Below are 12,031 nucleotides of genomic sequence, written 5' to 3'. Positions count from 1 at the left end.
ACTAATAACAACTAATCACCCATGATTTGTTGTGAAAATGTTGTGGATGTAGCATTTATCTTATCAAAATTCATCATCTACCACTATAAATTGAACTAGGAAGGTCACTCCTAAAAATAAATGGGTTTTTACAACATAACATAATGAAAATGATAAATGCAAGAGACAATAGGATAACACATAAGAATGTGTCCTAATCATTTTTTAATAAAGAATATCTTTTATTGTATCCATGTGAATAGAATATCCGGTAAATGCTGTTAATTTATTGTCCATTCCTCCAAAATTAACCTTGGATTATACGTTGGCCTATTCATTATCTTTTCCCTTCATAGATCAACTATATAAAAGGAGCAAAAGTACACACAAACCTCATCAAATAAAGCAGCCTACAAAAATGGCCTTAGAAGTGCTTGAAGCCCTTGACTCTGTTCGCACTCAATTGAACCACATCACAGCCATTATCATTGCAAGAATGGGGTTTTTCACTGATGCATACACCATTTTCTGCATCTCAACAATCTCAAAACTCTTGGGCCGTCTATACTACACTATAACTGGTGTTGCCCTAATTGGTACTCTTATAGGCCACCTATTCTTCGGTTGGATTGGTGACAAACTTAGCCGTAAAAAGGCTTATAGCGTCAACTCTCACCATCATTTTTGCCATATGCTCCGGCTTGTCCTTAGATGCAAGCAAAGAAACTGTTGTCAAAACACTTTGTTTCTTCAGGTTCTGGCTAGGGCTTGGTATCGGTGGAGACTATCCCATCTCGGCCGTAATCGTGTCCGAGTACTCCAACAAAAACACCCTTGGGGCACTCATCATAGCCGTGTATGCAATGCAAGGTCTACGAATTATATTCGCAGGGCTAGTTCCTAAGATGCTTTCATGAATCTTTCTTCACTTCTACCCCGCTGCTTTATTCAAAGATGATCCTGTAATTTCCACACAACCAGAGGCAAATTATCTTTGGAGGATTGTGATTATGCTTGGAGTGTTGGCATTTTTTATGCTGTGGGCTAGCATAGTCCTGATTGTTTTATCTATTTAATAAAACATGGATTAGTTGTAGTATATTTTAATGAGTATTTGTTAGACGTAATAGTTTTTTTTTTTTTTTACAAGATAGAATTTCTACTTTGACCTAATCTAAGTGTATATGTGTGGGAAGCTCTCTCCTGAAGACTTGAATCTTAGCTTTTGCCCCCCACACTCCACAAGTATTTATACTTATGGAGTGACCACCGCACCAAGGGTGCGCGGTGGTTACGTAATAGTAGATAGTGATAACCACATAATGTTAATAATAGGTCATTTAGTATACCTTATAATTAATAGTATGATTTTTTTTTTTTTTTTGTGTGTATTTATTTAGTTTTAGGCAGCATTTAATTGGATGAGCTTGGATTTGAGACTCACATGTTGGAAAGGTCCCTACCATCTACTTGGTAAAGTTTTGGTTTGGCCAATTAAAACCAAGACAATATGTTGCTCTCCCAATCATATATATGATTAGTGTCTAGTTGGCAAGCAGGTATATTGTGTACCAGGCATATATGCTGGGTACATAATATAATTTTTGCTAGTTGGCGGGTTTAGTCGAATATGGGAGAGGGTTGCAAGGAAGAGGTGTACCTAATTTTCCTCTCTCACACACACACTCCATTGTCAATGTTGCTGGAACTTGTGGACTTCGTGTCTCTTATTCTAATTCCTCATCAAGTGTATTTTAATAATCTACTCTTTCATTAAGGTGTCAAATGTACGCTAATGATTCGAAAGTGTTAAAGATCCTTTGCTCATTTGATTTTATGAATCTTGAATGAAGTTATTCTATCATGGAGTTTGTTAGAGTGAAAACTCACATTCAATTAGGTAGTTCATCCAATTATGTCGACGGAAGATATTTTCAAAGAAGTGGCAATGGAATGTGTAGGGACTGGGTTTGAGCACCACTACTGTTGGTCGAATGGAATCAAGCCCAGCTAGCCCAATACAATGAATTTGTAGAGAATGAGTTGAAGAACTAGGCCTTAGTGAGGAGTGCAACAGCAAGAAGGGGTGATGAACACGATCATACATAGGTGAAATGAGGTCGTCTAAGAAAACCTGTCCTCGGCACAGTCCGAGGAGTTCTTTCCTATTTGTTGCTACCAGCCCCCCTTCTAATCTGTTTTACCCTCTTATATATTCCTTCTCCCACAGTCTCCTTCTTCCACCTGTTCATCATCTATGCCTCATCCTGATTGCTTGTCTTATTAGCCACTTTACCAACCCTATTGTGAGTTGTTGCAACTAAGGTCGTACTGTTTAGAGGTCACTTATCCATTAATGCAGCCAGTGGGTTAGGTGTGAGCATTTAATGTGGAGGTGACAGTTTCACTTTAAGCTGTTCTCCCTCCATGCTTTTGTGGCCGACACCTTGCACTTGCTCCTTCTCTGGGGATGCGCTGGGAGGCTATCTTTGATGGCCCGCTGCTTCCTCTTCCCATGATCTTGACTGGCTGGGGACAAGATTGTCCTCGACGATATCCTTGGGCAATTTGCGCTTTCTTCCATCATCCTCGTGTGTCCTTCCTCCTTGGCATGGTCCTTGGGCTTGGTATAAAGTGGGCCGGGGTTGTTAGATTCCTTTTGGGCCCCGCAATAGCCCCTCAAAGTCTTGCTGCCCGGTACCTCGGGCGGGGAGGGGGATTTTGATGTCCCCAGGCCTCTGATATGGTTTGTCTGTACTGTCCCTATGTCAGCGTTGGAGTCTTTTCGACTGCCCAGTGCGCATTTCTGATGCTTCGATGTACGATGTGCACCCCTTTTAAATTTTGGCAGCTCTACGCCCCCCACGTTCGACGGTGTGATGGTAATCTAACAGTGGGGATTCTTTGCCATTATGGGTGGGAAACCCCGCACAGTTACTCTTGATTGGGGGTATAAATATCCGTTTGAACCGATTTGACTCTTTACTTTAGCATTCAAGAGTTCTTGCACGCGTGCCCTGAACCCGGTCAAGCCCTCGATTTAACTCACATCTTTTCGCAGCACAAAAAGCCTATCCTGGGAGCCATCCTTATTTCTGTAAGTCTTCTCCTCACTCCATTTTGTGTGCTCTTATTTCTGGTTTTCTTTCCCCTTTGTTCCTCCCTTTCTTTCGTCTTTTCTTGAGTTCTTTGGCTGCTCTTTAGAATGGGTTGATTTAGGAAGTTGGTTGAGTCTGATGAGGTGATAGAGGATTTCATCGCCAAGCATAGGATACCCAGCAATGTGGGCTTGAGGTACTGTGAGGAGGGGGATTGGCACATCATGAGGAATGTCGGTGAGGTAGTGATTCCCATAATCGCCTTCCTCGAAGGTGGTATAAGAATCCCCATGTGGCTAGTGATGAGGGGCTACCTTAGGCACTTCTGATTAGCCCCTACCCAATGCGCCGCTAATGTGTTCAGGATCCTGGGTTGTGTGGATGCCTTGAACAAGAAAATGGGATTGAGGTTAACCCTCCATGACGTAAACTGGTGCTACAACCTCCAACACCTGATGGGTAAAATCTATTACATGAAGACTAGGGATGATAGAGTCAGGCTCATCCAGTGTCTCCTTGAGTTTAACCAGCGGTTGAATGAGGACTTTCTTATCGTGTCAGGGGAGTGGCACGACAACCTCCATTGCTTGACAGTAGAAGGGGAGCCAGGTGGGGTGCTTGAAGTAGGGGAGGGTTGATCTGCTGTGTTTTATAGTTTCCTTTGTCCGGTTACTAATAAGAACAAGATTTTTCCTTTGTAGATCCTCGCGCCTTTGAACGGCACTTCCATTTGGTCAACAAGGCAAACTTGGAAACTGTCCTTAGAGCAGAGATCTTTGTGAACAAGGCCGACAATTAAGTTAGGGTTACTCACAAGATCCTCGAATATAAGCAGATCTAGAAGCCTTCCTCGGCTCCTAGATACGTGATCAGAGCCAGCAATCCTAGGCTTTGTAGGATCATCGTGGTAGAGTCGGAGTTCCTGTTCTCTAAAGAGTCTCCGGTACCAATAAGCATTCTGCTAGTGGGCCCTTCTTCTTCTCATCAAGCCATAGGGGCCAAGGAAGGGAGCTTAGGAGGGAAAGAAGAAGTCATCAATTTGAGTTCGTCCGAGGACGAATTTGAAGTTTCAGAAATGGTCCATTTGCTCGAGGAGCCCTCCGATGGCCTAGGTGGTCCCACCTTAACTGAAGCGAATACCTCGCCGACAGGGATCTCCTCCCAGGCTGAGATGGGTTTTAAGAAGGCACCCCAAACTAGTCTATTCGACTTGATCGAGGGTCAGCCGGGGAAGGATGCTCCAGGGAAGTAGCAACCCCAGCTACCTCCTTCTCTACACAAGCTTCCTCCTCCCCCACCCAAGTCTTTGCCCTCACAGGCTAGGTCGTCCTCAGTGAAGTCGACCCCGGACCCTCAACCCAAGCCCACTGATCCGAAGAAGAAGTGGCCCTCCAAAGGCAAGGACCTAGTGGACAGAGGAAGATCTCACCCTTCCCAAGAGGAAGATGAAAACCGCCGACCCTTCAAGCAGTCGAGCATCACGGCAGGGAAAAGGAGACCGCCCGGGAGTCAGAGCCCCAGGCCTGGCTACCCGTTGCCACGCTTCGTGGGGAATGCCTGGATAACACATCCCTTAGGAACTTCCGAGAGGGCGAGGGCACCTATGTGGCCGATGCCTTTGAGAGGTCTCTGCTACTCCCCACTGACATGGTCGAACTGAGGGGTCAGAGGAGGCAGGAGGTGGTCCTTAATCTCAAGAGGTACCTGGGCATGGTAAGATTTCTACTACCTATGCCTTTGTCGAATTTTGTTGCTTAGTTCCTAACTTACTGTGTGCGTGTTTCGACTAGCAGGCCATCCAGGCCACCTTTAGGCTAGAGGAGGAGGCCAATAGCCAGAGTAGGGCCCTAGACCAGGAACACAACAAGTACTTGGATGCCGTGGACACCCTTAAGCACTTCGAGGGTGACCTTAAGAAGGCGAGGGAGGAGCCAAAGGAAGCAAAGAGGGCCAGGGACAGCGAAGAGTCTGGCCTAGCTAGCCCTAAAAAGCAGGCCGAGGATTAGACAGGGTGCTTGTGGGAAGTTAAGAGTCAGTTGCAGATTGCCAACGAGGATATTGCCAACCTGAAGAAGAAACTAGTTGATGGAGAGGGAGTTAAGGGCATTGCCGAGTATGCTAGGGACGAGACTGTGAGGGCTAAAGTTGAGGCTAAATTTGCAAGGACAGAGGCTGAGAGCTCTAGGGAACAGGTGGAGGAGGAGGCCTTTGCTAAGGGGGTGGCTAAGACCAAGGCTAGTCTCAAGGCCCAAGTCCCCGGGGTGTGCAGACACTACTGCCTTTAAACTTGGAATGAGGATCTCAACCAAGATGGGATTAAGGACTCGTCTAAGCTAAGAAGGGCCTAGAGGGTGTACTACCCCCCTGCCATTCGTGAGGTCGTCCCAGCCGACTCTGATGCCGGTACCTCCTCTAAAGCGATGGATGAAGGCCAAGTTGGTGTCACCGATGACCCAATCCCAATTGACAAGTCCACTGAGGAGGCTGAGTGCTAAGGGGCTTTGGAGAGGGAAGAAACTAGTAACCCAGAAGTGCCCCAAGATATGGTAGAGCCCCTTGCTAATTCCCAAGCCCCACCTGCTAGCTCCCAAGTTCCTCCCGCTGTGAGGGTGTCCTCCGAAGTTGCCCCTCTAAGCTAGGATCTTGAGAAATCAGCTGAAGCTTCTCCATAGACCCACATGGATGAGATGCCTAACAAGTTGAAGGAATAGGCTATCTTGAAGGGCTATCCTATTTTGTTGACTGGGTCCATCATGGCCTTCTTTTCCTCTTGTTTTGCACTTTTGTTATGGCGATTCTGTAATAAGACCATTCTTTTGTGTAATATATCTAATTGTTTGCATTTATTCCTTCGAACGATGCATCCCTTCATTTATCTTACTTTAATGCTTTGCTCAATACTTGGTTAATCCTAGCAATGCGTCAGTGGTGCTTGGATAATTGAAAACGACTGGTTCATGATGTCAATTTCACCTTAGGCTTTGATCGAAGACTGAACAGTCTCTATAATGCAATTTGTTTCCTCTTTTGGATAAGTCACAAAAGGGATTCCGGTTTACATGATAGACTTTACACAAACACAAGCCTTTCATAAACCTACTCGGTCGGATAGGATGCTTCAACATTCGAAGCACTTCCGATGGTGCCCATGGGCTTGCTTTCGTTTTGTACCTTTATCCAAGTAGGCTAGGGGAAGTTAGGTGAATACTCATGGTCCTCTTCGTCGGAAGTAACTAGTTTCCCATAGGTTTGAGCTCGTGGACCATGCAAGACCTAGGTTCAGTCTAGTACTTAGCTTTGAGAAGTAACTAGTTTCCCCATAAGTTTGAGTTCGAGGTCCATGCAAGACCTTGGTTCAGTCTAGTACTTAGCCTTGAGAAGCAACTAGTTTCCTTATAGATTTGAGTTCGAGGACCATGCAAGACCTTGATTCAGTCTAGTACATAGTCTTGAGAAGCAACTAGTTTCCCCAGAGGTTTCAGTCCGAAGACCATGCAAGACCTTGGTTCAACCTAGTACTTAGTCTCGAGAAGTAGCTAGTTTCCCCAAAGGTTTGAGTCCGAGGACCATGCAAGACCTTGGTTCAGCCTAGTACTTAGTCTCGAGAAGTAGCTAGTTTCCCCATAGGTTTGAGTCCGAGGACCATGCAAGACCTTGGTTTAGCTTAGTACTTAGTCTTGAGAAGTAGCTAGTTTCCCTATAGGTTTGAGTCTGAGGACCATGCAAGACCTTGGTTCAGTCTAGCACTTAGTCTTGAGAAGTAGCTAGTTTCCCTATAGGTTTGAGTCCGAGGACCATACAAGACCTTGGTTCAACTTAGTACTTAGTCTTGAGAAGTAGATAGTTTCCCCATAGGTTTGAGTCCGAGGTCCATGCAAGACCTTGGTTCAGCCTAGTACTTAGTCTTGAGAAGTAGCTAGTTTCCCCATATGTTTAAGTTCGAGGACCATGCAATACCTTGGTTCAGCCTAGTACTTAGTCTTGAGAAGTAGCTAGTTTCCCTATAGGTTTGAGTCCGAGGACCATGCAAGACCTTGGTTCAGTTTAGTACTTAGTCTTGAGAAGTAGCTAGTTTCCCTATAGGTTTGAGTCCGTGGACCATGCAAGATCTTGGTTCAATCTAGTATTTAGTCTTGAGAAGTAGCTAGTTTCCCTATAGGTTTGAGTCTGAGGACCATGCAAGACCATGGTTCAGCCTAGTACTTAGTCTTGAGAAGTAGCTAGTTTCCCCATAGGTTTAAGTCCAAGGACCATGCAAGACCTTGGTTCAGTCTAGTACTTAGTCTTGAGAAGCAGTTAGTTTCTACATAGGTTTGAGTCTGTGGACCATGCAAGACCTTGGTTTAGTCTAGCACTTAGTCTTGAGAAGTACCTAGTTTCCCTATAGGTTTGAGTCCGAGGACCATGCAAGACTTTGGTTCAACCTAGTAATTAGTCTTGAGAAGTAGATAGTTTCCCCATAGGTTTGAGTTCGAGGATTATGCAAGACCTTGGTTCAGCCTAGTACTTAGTCTTGAGAAGTAGCTAGTTTCCCCATATGTTTGAGTTCGAGGACCATGCAAGACCTTGGTTCAGCCTAGTACTTAGTCTTGAGAAGTAGCTAGTTTCCCCATAGGTTTGAGTCTGAGGACCATGCAAGACCTTGGTTCAGTCTAGTACTTAGTCTTGAGAAGCAGCTAGTTTCCTTATATGTTTGAGTCTGTGGACCATGCAAGACCTTGGTTCAACCTAGTATTTAGTCTTGAGAAGTAGCTAGTTTCCCCATAGGTTTGAGTCTGAGGACCATGCAAGACCATGGTTCAGCCTAGTACTTAGTCTTGAGAAGTAGCTAGTTTTCCCATAGGTTTGAGTCCAAGGACCATGCAAGACCGTGGTTCAGTCTAGTACTTAGTCTTGAGAAGCAGCTAGTTTCCCCATAGGTTTGAGTCTGTGGACCATGCAAGACCTTATTTCAGTCTAGTACTTAGTCTTGAAAAGTAGCTAGTTTCCCCATAGGTTTGAGTCCGATGACCATGCAAAACCTTGGTTCAGCCTAGTACTTAGTCTTGAGAAGTAGCTAGTTTTCCCATAGGTTTGAGTCCGAGGACCATGCAAGACCTTGGTTCAGCCTTGTACTTAGTTTTTATGGCCCGGCACGAAGGGACTTGTCCTTAGTGGTGGAAAATCGACTTTTGAAGTGATAACAACTTTAGCTTGGCCTTGCCAAGGAGGAGTTCTCTCACGCACTGGGTCCTTGGTCCAATATTGGGTTGGGCTAGGGCAGCTTGGCCTTCTACCTTCACTTGTGGTGTCAGCCCTATCGTGCCAATTTTTGCCACTGCAGGTTACGAGGCGCTTCTTGACTGTTCAAGTTGCGTATCTGACGTTTCGATATGCGAGGCACGCCCTCATTAATGTCCTTGGGAATTAGCACAAGTCCAGCGGTTAGTGGCCCATTCGAAATCTGTGCGAATTAATTCCCACCAGCCTTCACCTCCTATATAAGGCGCCTTAGGGGAATTATCTTCTCACATTCTACAAATCCCTGAGTTCAAAAAGAATTTTGAATTCTCAGTCGTCCAGATATTCCTTAGGATTTCGCATAGGCTATGATCAAAGCTTAGGGCGATGGGATGGCCCCGGACGGTGGCAAGGGTAAGGCCAGGTCCCTTCCGGGAACCAAAAATGCTGCCCAGGTCCTGGACAATGCAGTTGGGGCAAAGGAAGTGGGTGCCGAGGATGTTCCTTCCTCCTGACCGAGCAAGGAAGAAAACCCACCCTCTTTAATGGAGGGTCGGAGCAGGGGTGAGTCGCATCAGATTTTTGGTGTGACCAAGTTCAAATCTAACCTCGATGGTAGGACACTCGATAGAGGTTTACAAGGTTGTGAGGCTGTCTATGCCCAGGTACTACCGCCTCCAATGCTTAATTATCATGAAGCTAGGAGAGAACTAAGATCATTAGGCACTCCTACTTCTTCTTCTTTCTCATTGTCGATACCATCAGACGGGCGCTTAGGGGCTGTTGGTAGCTTTAAAACAAGCCTGCCTCAGCCTTTCAAGCCTGCCTCAGCCTCTCTTTTGTAAATAGTTTTCGGACAAGCCGGCTACGGCCTCTCTTTTGTAATTAGCTTTAGGAAAAGCCATCTAATGTACGATGTACCTTTCCTCTATTTAATAAAGGGATTGTGTGTTTTTTTTTTTGCTTTACTTTCCAAATCTTTCATTCCTTTGCAGTAACCATTTCATGCATGAGTGCATTGTTGTTTCTTTTTTTTTTTCAATGGGACTTGGAGTTGGTGTTGTTGATGGTTATGAAAGAGTGGTTTCCTTCATTTTAATGAAATCGATGGTGGCATTCAGCCGCTAACTTTGGACAGGTTAACAACATAGCAACGCTCAGTATCGCAACCACATGCTCCGTGTCGCTGGTTGCGCGATCATCAAAAAGTGTCATCGAGGCATCGATCCCACCATTACCTTAATCGTCGCACCCACGCACAAGTTCTCCCCACAGACGACCCCAATTGTAGGGACTGGGTTTAAGCACTACTACTGTTGGTGGAATGGACTCAAGCCCAGCTAGCCCAATACAATGAATTTGTAGAGAATAAGTTCAAGAACTAGGCCTTAGTGAGGAGTGCAATAGCAAGAAGGGGTGATCAACACGATCATACATAAGTGAAATGAGGTCGTCTAAGAAAACTGGTCCTCGGCACAGTTCGAGGAGTTCTTTCCTATTTGTTGCTACCACCCCCCCTTTTAATTTGTTTTACCCTCTTATATATTTCTTCTCCCACGGTCTCCTTCTTCCACCTGTTCATCATCTATGCCTCCTCCTGACTGTCTATCTTATCAGCCACTTTACCAACCCTATTATGAGTTGTTGCAACCAAAGCTATACTGTTCAGAGGTCATTTCTCCATTAATGCGGCTAGTGGGTTAGGTGTGAGTATTTAATGTGGAGGTGACAGTTTCACTTTGAGCTGTTCTCCCTCTATGCTTCCGTGGCCGACACCTTGCACTTGCTCCTTCTCTGGGTATACGCTAGGAGGCTATCTTTGATCGTCAGTTGCTTCCTCTTCCCATGATCTTGACTGGTCGAGGACAAGATTGTCCTCGGCGATATCCTTAGGCAATTTGCGCTTTCTTCCATCGTCCTCAGGTGTCCTTCCTTCTTGGCATGGGCCTTGGGCTTGGTATAAAGTGGGCCGAGGTTGTCAGATTCCTTCTGGGCCCCATAAAATGTCTAACATGCCTGCAAGAAAGAAATGGTTTATCGGAGGGGACACTGGTGTGGCACCAGCCTAAAGGTCTATGATGTTTATATCAAAACTCCAAAGATCTAATATGGTAGTTTAGAGAGTGAAAAGCAATCTATGTCTCAAGGAGCATGTACCTCTATCTGTGGAGATTTGTTACCTTTTTATAGTCATATCTTCCAACTATTGCTTATTTGTCAATTAATGTTGTGTATTTATATTATTGAAATAACGTTTGACCTATTTAATTAGGCAACGACTATTTGTCTATTACTTGGAGTAATTGTAGACAATTATTCTTCTATAAATGCTGGCTCTGGAGGATACTTTTTGCACTTATCAATTATTGCTCTGATTGAAGTGTCCTCTAATTTAATGGGCATGTAGTTGTTGGGTAATGGTCATCTGTTACATTATTAATTGCCCTCGACACTTTTCATTCATTGTTGGACAGTTGGTGGTAGAAGATGATACTCTTGTATGAAAGACCTTCTGTATAGAACATCTTTACTTGATTTTTTATGTATTAACATACTATTGGAGAATGAGAATGCTTGAAAGAAATAGGTACATAGCCATAATCAATGGGAATGCCAAACAAGAAAAAAATTTCCCATTATTCTCTCATGCACGCTCATCCATTGGAACTGGCCCTGTGATCTTGCACTATTATCAATACTCATTTGTGTTGAGCTTGTTGGAAAAATAGCATGGAGTGAATAAGAAATTGATGTTTTCTATGTTCACTTGAAGATGTTATTAAAAGTGGTAAAAATCTTGAGTCCTACATAGGAAAGAGAATAGATTATATATAAGTATATATGCTTATGAGTTCGACATTGGGTTGGGCTTTTGGCATATGTGAATTGGGTCTACTTGTCCAAATAATAAAATTTTATTATTTTTAATTTTTTTAGTCAGTTAGTCTGTAAACATCAGTTATTACTAAAACAGAGTGCCTGTTTAGTAATGTATAATTTTCATAGTCCTTCATTCATAAGAAAACTACTTTTTAGAAAACTCTCCCAATGAGAATATTTTGTGCATTTCATTTTGTGTCAAAGAGAGAGAAAGAGACATTGAGTAGTTTGCAAGAGCATGACCTTATGTGCTTCATTTTTGTGCTGTAAATTATTTTATCTTGGGAGGCAGACGTCCATGAATCTCAAAGCACCACAGTGATTGTGTGAGAGGCAAAATATGCTTTAAAGAGATTGTGTCAAACACAAAACTTTCTCTAAATCATTCATTCTTCACGCATTTGGTCTATGAGTTTTTAATTATTTGCAGTTTTCTTCTTATATATACCATATCTATTTATTGTTTTGTCTATCACATTTATTTGTGTTATTTCTTATATTTAGATCTGTATATTGTTCTTTTTACTTAATCACAAAAGTAAATTGTAGTCTTAAAGCAGATCTTCCATTTCATAATTTATTCTTATGATTTATGTATAAGGGTATTTCTGAGAATTTCAAGTATACCAATTTCTATTATATTTTTGTGAATAATTTTTCTTTTGGTAATTTATCTTTCTTGCACTCCGGCAGACATTTTTTTTTTTTTTTTGCTGAATAAACATTTAATTGCTCAAAAAACTCAACCCAATATAGGGGAGACATAAAAAGATCGGGCCTGGACCCATCTCTAACAAAAGCCTTAGATACATGAGAAGGCATATTGGAGATGGGAACCGGCACAGACCAATTTA

The 12,031-nt window shown here is 43.5% G+C and overlaps 1 pseudogene; it reads left to right on the top strand.

Annotated features, from left to right (window-relative positions):
* The first annotated feature begins 397 nt into the window (after window positions 1–397).
* On the top strand, window positions 398–11,026 carry LOC112024574 (low affinity inorganic phosphate transporter 4-like; annotated as a pseudogene).
* The last annotated feature ends 1,005 nt before the right edge of the window (window positions 11,027–12,031 follow it).

Source organism: Quercus suber, unplaced genomic scaffold, assembly GCF_002906115.3.
Source record: "Quercus suber isolate HL8 unplaced genomic scaffold, Cork oak 2.0 scaffold_366, whole genome shotgun sequence".
NCBI lineage: Eukaryota > Viridiplantae > Streptophyta > Magnoliopsida > Fagales > Fagaceae > Quercus > Quercus suber.
This window is presented reverse-complemented; position numbering and strand designations above follow the sequence as displayed.